This window comes from Sander lucioperca, chromosome 9, assembly GCF_008315115.2.
Source record: "Sander lucioperca isolate FBNREF2018 chromosome 9, SLUC_FBN_1.2, whole genome shotgun sequence".
Taxonomy (NCBI): domain Eukaryota; kingdom Metazoa; phylum Chordata; class Actinopteri; order Perciformes; family Percidae; genus Sander; species Sander lucioperca.
This window is the reverse complement of record NC_050181.1, coordinates 31,116,273-31,125,100: the sequence shown is the minus strand read 5'-3', so window position 1 is coordinate 31,125,100 and position 8,828 is coordinate 31,116,273. Positions and strand designations below refer to the sequence as shown.

Here is an 8,828-nt window from a genome sequence, read left to right as displayed (position 1 = left end):
CACGTCACGTGACGATTCTGAACGAATCACGTTGTCAGAAATTGGCATCAGCCAATGAGATTGCGCATTTTGAGTTAAATCCCCCCTTTTACTTTAACGATTGGTTGCTGATAAAAAGGAAATGACCATATTTGGATCCGACAGCATTGTACAGGAGAAAGAGAGCTTTCCAACGGTATATGTGATGACAGGGTGCAGACAGCGATCGCGGAGCAGCGGGATGATTTAGAACGCCAACTTTTGTTGAATTTAGGTGAAATCTACCACCGCAAACAGACAAAGTGGAGTAAAATAAAGACCTAAATGTGTATTTCGGACTTTATTTCACCACAAGTCTGAAAGAAGACATGTTATTGAAGACAAATAGCCCAAAATCTCAAAATTGACCAGTGAAAAAAAACCGATGTTTTTGCCTGCCGTGTCTCGCCTTAAGATGGCGCTGACCAAATTTGAAGTTGATCGGATGAAATCTCTAGGAGTTTGTTAAAGTACGACATGTGGAAATGGCCAAAATTGCACTAATTTTGAACTTTGAAATCAAAATGGCGGACGTCCTGTTGGGTTTAGGGTATGGCTCCAATGATGTTTGTTGTACATCTTGCCATGATACATATGTGTACCAAGTTTTGTGGTACACGCTCGGGCCCTAATAAATAAAAGACATAGGCTACCCAAAAGCAAGCCTGAACAAGTGAGTCTTCACCTGTCCCTTAAACCAGTCCACATGCTCAGCCAACCTCATGCTGGCTGGCAGAGCATTAGTCTGGGGGCCGTAGCAGCGAAGGCTCTATCCCCACATGTCTTCAGACGAGTGCGTGGCGTGGAGAGCAGATTTTGATTGACAGACCTGAGAGACCGGGAAGGGGTGTGTAAGTGAATAATGTTGGCAAGATAATCAGGGGCCTGACCATGTAGAGCCCTATAGGTTATGGTGAGAATTTTGAATTGGATCTGGTTACAGGAAGCCAGTGAAGGGAGCAGAGTAGAGGAGTGATATGGGGGCGTCTGTTTGATCTAGTAAGAAGTCTAGCAGCAGCGGTTTGAATGGATTGCAGGCGGTGAAGGACAGATTTGTTGAGTGAGGAGAAAAGTGAATTGCAATAGTCAATACGGGAGGAAATGAAGGCATGGATGAGCATCTCTAGTTCTGACTGAGAAACCACAGCCCTTAATTTACTAATATTGCGATAAGTGAAAAAAACAGGATTTGGTCAATGATTTGATGTGAGTTTCAAAAGATAGGATATGTCAAATGTTACCCCAAGGTTCCTTAGACTGGGCCAGACCGCAGAAGACGAAGGCCCAAAGTTCTGCTTAATCAGAGGGATAGCGCTGTCTGGCGCTATGATTACGTTAATCAGAGGGATAGCGCTGTCTGGCGCTATGATTAAAACCTCTGTCTTATCTGGGTTCAGCTGCAAAAAGCTTTCAGCCATCCAGATGGTTATGGCGTCTATGCATTCTACAGACTCGTAAGTTTGGATGTCTCATTTTGCCTGAAAGTAAAATGGAGCTGAATGTCATAAAAATGATGAAGAAATGTTAAAATTGTGAATAATCTGACCCAGAGGCAACATGTATAAAGTGAATAATATTGGGCCCAACACAGATACTGTGTATCAGAGATATATCTTCAAATACTGTATATCAGAGATATATCTTCAAATACTGTATATCAGAGATATATCTTCAGATACTGTATATCAGCGATATATCTTCAGATACTGTGTATTAGTGATATATATTCAGATACTGTATATTAGTGATATATCTTTAGATACTGTATATCAGAGATATATCTTCAGATACTGTATATCAGAGATATATCTTCAAATACTGTATATCAGAGATATATCTTCAAATACTGTATATCAGAGATATATCTTCAGATACTGTGTATTAGTGATATATCTTCAGATACTGTGCATTAGTGAAATATCTTCAGATACTGTATATTAGTGATATATCTTCAGATACTGTATATTAGTGATATATCTTCAGATACTGTGTATTAGTGATATATCTTCAGATACTGTATATTAGTGATATATCTTCAGATACTGTGATGTTAGGGTTATATATCTTCAGAAACAGAAGAAAAGTTCAGATTCATTCTGAAAGTGAGAAAGTGTTGGCAGGTCAGTTGATATTTCTGATCCTGACTGAGCCTGATCAGGTGATTTTAGTTTTCAGAGATCATGTGATTTTAGTTTTCAGAGATCTTGTGATTTTTGTTTTCAGAGATCATGTGATTTTCAGAGATCAGGTGATTTTCAGAGATCATGTGATTTTAGTTTTCAGAGATCATGTAATTTTAGTTTTCAGAGATCAGCTGACTTTAGTTTTCAGAGATCATGTGATTTTAGTTTTCAGAGGTCAGGTGATTTTAGTTTTCAGAGATCATGTGATTTTAGTTTTCAGAGAACAGGTGATTTTAGTTTTCAGATATCAGGTGATTTTCAGAGAACAGGTGATTTTAGTTTTCAGGGATCATGTGATTTTAGTTTTCAGAGATCATGTGATTTTAGTTTTCAGAGATCATGTGATTTTAGTTTTCAGAGAACAGGTGATTTTAGTTTTCAGATATCAGGTGATTTTAGTTTTCAGATATAAGGTGATTTTCAGAGAACAGGTGATTTTAGTTTTCAGAGATCATGTGATTTTAGTTTTCAGAGGTCAGGTGATTTTAGTTTTCAGAGATCATGTGATTTTAGTTTGCAGAGAACAGGTGATTTTAGTTTTCAGAGATCAGGTGATTTTCAGAGATCAGGTGATTTTAGTTTTCAGAGATCAGGTGATTTTAGTTTTCAGAGATCATGTGATTTTAGTTTTCAGAGATCAGGTGATTTTAGTTTTCAGATATCATGTGATTTTAGTTTTCAGAGATCATGTGATTTTAGTTTTCAGATATCATGTGATTTTAGTTTTCAGAGATCATGTGATTTTAGTTTTCAGATATCAGGTGATTTTAGTTTTCAGATATAAGGTGATTTTCAGAGAACAGGTGATTTTAGTTTTCAGAGATCATGTGATTTTAGTTTTCAGAGGTCAGGTGATTTTAGTTTTCAGAGATCATGTGATTGTAGTTTGCAGAGAACAGGTGATTTTAGTTTTCAGAGATCATGTGATTTTAGTTTTCAGAGATCAGGTGATTTTAGTTTTCAGAGATCATGTGATTTTAGTTTTCAGAGATCAGGTGATTTTAGTTTTCAGAGATCATGTGATTTTAGTTTTCAGAGGTCAGGTGATTTTAGTTTTCAGAGATCATGTGATTGTAGTTTGCAGAGAACAGGTGATTTTAGTTTTCAGAGATCATGTGATTTTAGTTTTCAGAGCTCAGGTGATTTTAGTTTTCAGAGATCATGTGATTTTAGTTTTCAGAGATCAGGTGATTTTAGTTTTCAGAGGTCAGGTGATCAGGTGAGACTAAGAGGCTGCTGCTCCTCTTGCGAGCGGCGCTGATGTTGGTGAAGTTAAACGTTTGCAGGTTGGGGAGAAGCGGGTCAGCCTCAGCCGGTTGGCATGGCAACACTCTGTTTGTTCGCTGACCTACAAACTCATCGCTGAGTTGACAAGTTGATTTAAGAAACACAAAGACGGCTGCTGAGGCAAACACAAAGCCCTCTGGATACTGGAGCACGTCCATGGGTGTAAAAAGAGAACTGGACTCAGAGCTCAGTGCCAAAATAGTTCAGCTGCCGTGTCTACAATGACCCGGCTACTTCCTGTGTAGCAGCCTGCTAGTCGCTCATGTCCAGCTCTATCTCCACAGAGCTGCGGAGGAAGGTCTGGCTACACCACAGATGCATTCTGGGATAGGACAATAAACTCTCTGGGTTGTTTGCATTTCTTTAAACCAATCACAAGGGTCCTGGGCGGCGCTGAGCTCCAGAGGCAGCGACGGAGGCTCTGCTATATAGTCTCAGGAAGTGTGTGTGTGTGTGTGTGTGTGCGTGTGTGTGTCTGTTTCTGTGTGTGTGTGTGTGTGTGTGTCTGTTTGTGTGTGTGTGTGTGTTTGTATATCTCAACCACTCTCTTATAACAGTCTAAGTATAATCATAGTTAGCCACACTGTTATTACCACTGGGGGGCGCCAGAGGGAAACAGTTTAAATATGCATCATCATCATCATCATCATCAACATCATAGTCAGAGGTAAAGGGATGTACGAGTGTTTCTGACATCATAGTCAGAGGTAAAGGGATGTATGACATCATAGTCAGAGGTAAAGGGATGTATGACATCATAGTCAGAGGTAAAGGCATGTACGAGTGTTTCTGAGTGACCCGAGGTGAACCTGAGCTCAAACACAGCGAGGTCACTACCATTCCGAGTTAACGGGACCAGCGTGTGCAGAGATAATCAGCCAGAGAGGAAGAAAGTGAACAAACAGTCCGAGTTCATTCACCCGATGGCAGCAGGAATCATTCAGAGACTCCAACACTGAAGCAATGTTTGTCCAACACGCCAGAGACAGAAAGACTAGTCTATTTCATCATTAACAAGCCCTCCATGTGATCATGTACTCACCAGTCTGTTGTAATTAAGTTATTATTTATTACTTATTAAGTTAGTTTTTATATTTTGTCTAAATCTGAAATATGAGTTTCTTTTTAATCAAATTACCCAAAAATAACATGGATGTTCCCTACAACGCTCTTTGTAAGTACAATGAATGATAACTACTTTCATTGAATTTTGAGGTTTTTTTATTCAATTTTATCCAATCCAACTTTATTTGTAAAGCACATTTAAAACAACCAGGTTGACCAAAGTGCTGGACATTGACATAATTTAGGACAGATTATAAACACACGAGTAACAAAACGAACATTTAAAACAAGTAACAAACTGGAAAATGAAGATGCAGAATACAACTCTCAAGCAGGTTTAAAGGCCAATGAATAAGAGTGAGTTTTAAGTCGTGAAGGCTGGGGGCCGATCTCACATGCAGAGGCAATTTTATAGCATTTGAAAAAATGGAAATGGTTTCAGAACAGTATTCTGACTAAAGTTTGACATCCACAAGTCTCTGATTAAGCATCATCAAACGTTTCTCTAATATTAGTCAAAATGATTCATAACTTCTGCTTTTTGACTCAATGAGGTATATTTTCATATAAATGGGGTCTATTGACCATGAAATCCAAAAATAAAACTAGCAGTTATAAGTTGGTCTCAATGGAGTATGTTCTTAATGTAGTATTTTTGGCCAAGAGGACAAGTGCATGATGTTACTTCTGTTGACGTCCCAGGTAAATTTCAAACAATAGAGCTCAACAGCGGGTTCTGGGAGTAAGCATACAATGCAATTTCTCCATTGACAGTTGGAGTAGAAGCCACAAAATGGTAACGGTCGATGGTAGACTTAAAACCAGCGACGCCATGACTCAGAGATTGGATATGCTCATATAGATGCCAAAAGTTCATGGGGCACTACCCTTGCTTTGAGATAAATGTCTTTTATTCGTGATGTCATGGATAAGTACTTCATTATCCACAATCCTGAACAATCCCACAATCCCACAGTGATGCCTCTGATTGGTGGATATGTTTGGGAGCTGCCTGCATGATCCGTCATGCACATGCCCAAAATGATAATCCTGTTTTACGAGGATTGACACCACTGCATGAATCCCGATCGGTTCCACGCTTCTGACGTTAGCCTCCACCAGGAAGCTAACGTTAGTTTAGCTAACAGCTAATTGGGCTGACCGCTAGCTGACAGCTTGATTCAGTCTAAAATAATGTTAACTCAAACTAAACACTGGGTAAAGCAGGCTACAGCTGACGTAACAGCTGTTATATATTATAACGGTTATTTTCAGGTTTTAATTTGAGGGTCTTTTAAAGTTATTACATGCTGTCTCAGCTAGCGGTTAGCCCAATTAGCTGTTAGCTAAACTAACATTAGCTTCCTTTATTCAGTGGTGCGCAGTGGTTTATGGGATGAGTAGTTCCTTCGCTCGATAATGAAAATATGTACACAGTCTTGTACCTTTGACCTTTTTTGGATTTTCTGTTCGTTTTTTCACGCTAAATGATATGTTGTATGCTTATGAGTCACGTGGTAGCTATTAGCCTAAGGCACGGTCTAAAACTCTTTATGTAAAAATGTATTCAGACGTCAATGGGAGAAATGATGGAAAACTTAACCAAGGTCTCTCGGAGGAGGGGCAGGACTGTTGAGCTCTATACAGAGCAAGCTCGCCCCTCCCCCCATCATGACTAACTGACTAACTGTCACTAAGCCCCACCCCCTCCCCCAACCATCTTGTCTGTGATTGGCTGGAGTGGTTTGTTTTTTTATTTTGGTGCACAGCCTGTGCCTCTAGTGTTTGTTTAGCGTGTACGACCCCTGTGTTGTCTCCTGAGACCGGGCTTTTTCACGGTGTGTTCAGGGACCAGGCAGCTTGCGGATCAGGGAGAGAGGACTACGATTTGAGATAAAAAAATGAAATCACGCTGAAACCGTGCAGGAACTCATAGTGCACCTTTAATCAGCAGTAGATTATGAAAATATGTTATACCTGAATGCAAACTCATGTTCTCTGAACTTGTTAGCTTCAGTCATTACCATATGTCTCTGATTTCAGTCTCCGAACACGTCTCTGATTTCAGTCTCCTAACCCGTCTCTGATTTCAGTTTCTGATTTCAGTCTCCGAACACGTCTCTGATTTCAGTTTCTGATTTCAGTCTCCGAACACGTCTCTGATTTCAGTTTCAGATTTCAGTCTCCGAACATGTCTCTGATTTCAGTCTCCGAACACGTCTCTGATTTCAGTTTCTGATTTCAGTCTCCGAACACGTCTCTGATTTCAGTTTCTGATTTCAGTCTCCGAACACGTCTCTGATTTCAGTTTCTGATTTCAGTCTCCGAACACGTCTCTGATTTCAGTTTCTGATTTCAGTCTCCGAACACGTCTCTGATTTCAGTCCCTGAACACGTCTCTGATTTCAGTCTCTGGGGTAACTCTGAGACAGGCGGTTGACCAACTGTAGAATCAAACTCTGGAACATGTTTCTTTAACGGCACATCACACAAACTTCTTCCTACTGACTCCTAAACCCTTCAGTCACACGGAGGAAACATTATGTTCCTTGAGCCGGTACTGTTTTTGGTGGAAATGTTGTTAAAGTTTTTTCTCCCTGATCTCGCTGTCAGCTCCAGAATCCAGGGTGTGATATCACTTCCTGTTTTGTTTCAGTCTGTTTTTGTTCTTTTGGCCAGGACTCGTTGTAAAAGAGATTCTGAATGGCGACAAGAACATTCCTGCTTAAATAAAATAAAGGTTAAATAAATTTTTCTGCATTTAACCATCCTGAGCTTTAGGAGCAGAGGACCAGGGATCAACTTATGGTTCAGTATCTTACTCAGGGACACTTTGGACAGAGGAGCTGAGAGATCGAATATATATTAGGACTGTCAGCATTAACGTGTTAATCGCGATGCGATTAAGGGCCGAGCATAATGCATTCATTTTTTTTAATCGTATTAATCGCATGCCTCCATTTATTAATTTATTTTCACTTCACTCGGCTTTGCGTCGTGCCTAACAGGCTAACAGGCTACTATTTTGCCGTACTTCCTCGTAACACATCCTGCTGCTGCAGGAATAGCAACACGGATTTCGGTGCCTGATTCTGGAGCCACTGATATGTCTGCTCTTCTCTCTGATGCTCTGAAACAGACGATACAGGAAACACAAACACCGCTGCACGTGATGCTAGTTAACACTATACTCGACAGCAGCTAACGTTAGCCTACTGCTAGCTAGTTAACACTGTACTCAACAGCAGCTAATGTTAGCCTACCGCTAGCTAGTTAACACTATACTCGACAGCAGCTAAAGTTAGCCTACCGCTAGCTAGTTAACACTATACTAGACAGCAGCTAACGTTAGCCTACCGCTAGCTAGTTAACACTATACGCAACAGCAGCTAACATTAGCCTACCGCTAGCTAGTTAACAATGTACTCAACAGCAGCTAATGTTAGCCTACCGCTAGCTAGTTAACACTATACTCGACAGCAGCTAAAGTTAGCCTACCGCTAGCTAGTTAACACTATACTAGACAGCAGCTAACGTTAGCCTACTGCTAGCTAGTTAACACTATACTCGACAGCAGCTAGAGTTAGCCTACCGCTAGCTAGTTAACACTATACTCAACAGCAGCTAACGTTAGCCTACCACTAGCTAGTTAACACTATACTCGACAGCAGCTAAAGTTAGCCTACCGCTAGCTATACTAGACAGCAGCTAACGTTAGCCTACCGCTAGCTAGTTAACACTATACTAGACAGCAGCTAACGTTAGCCTACCGCTAGCTAGTAGCTGGATTAAACACGGTTAAAATGCTGACAGCTAATGGTAAACGGTGTAAAGTGTGACTGTGTTTTACTGTAGAGGATTCAACCCCAGGATGTAACAATCTGCAGCTGCTGTTGTCGGAAAAACACAGACGGTGCGTTCAATGGAACTGGTAATTTACAGCCTCGTGGGGCATTCAAAGTTGTTGTTAAATTCAAATGTGTGATTAGATTAAATATATAATAAACAAATACTAATCTTAAAATCAAGTTCATGAAGTAATTTGTATTCATTTGATTCCCAATCAAGATACACTGGTAACAACTGCTTTCCGTTGTTAATATGTACTTAAAAACTGTTCTGAAATGCAAAATAATAGATTTTATATATATATATATATATATATATATATATATATATATATATATAGTATACAGTATATATATATATATATATTATGTATACTATATAGATATAGATATAACCCTCTATATGTTCAGTGTCTGCTGCCCTCTG

General features: G+C 39.8%; 1 long non-coding RNA gene across 1 annotated transcript; it reads right to left on the bottom strand.

The window, feature by feature from the left end:
* Positions 1 to 787: 787 nt before the first annotated feature.
* LOC116064100 lies at positions 788 to 1,434 on the bottom strand. The gene is made up of 3 exons (XR_004108454.2): positions 1,353 to 1,434; positions 1,287 to 1,313; positions 788 to 951 (listed from the first exon to the last, which is right to left on the bottom strand). It is a non-coding gene; the product is annotated as an uncharacterized LOC116064100 (long non-coding RNA).
* Positions 1,435 to 8,828: the final 7,394 nt, after the last annotated feature.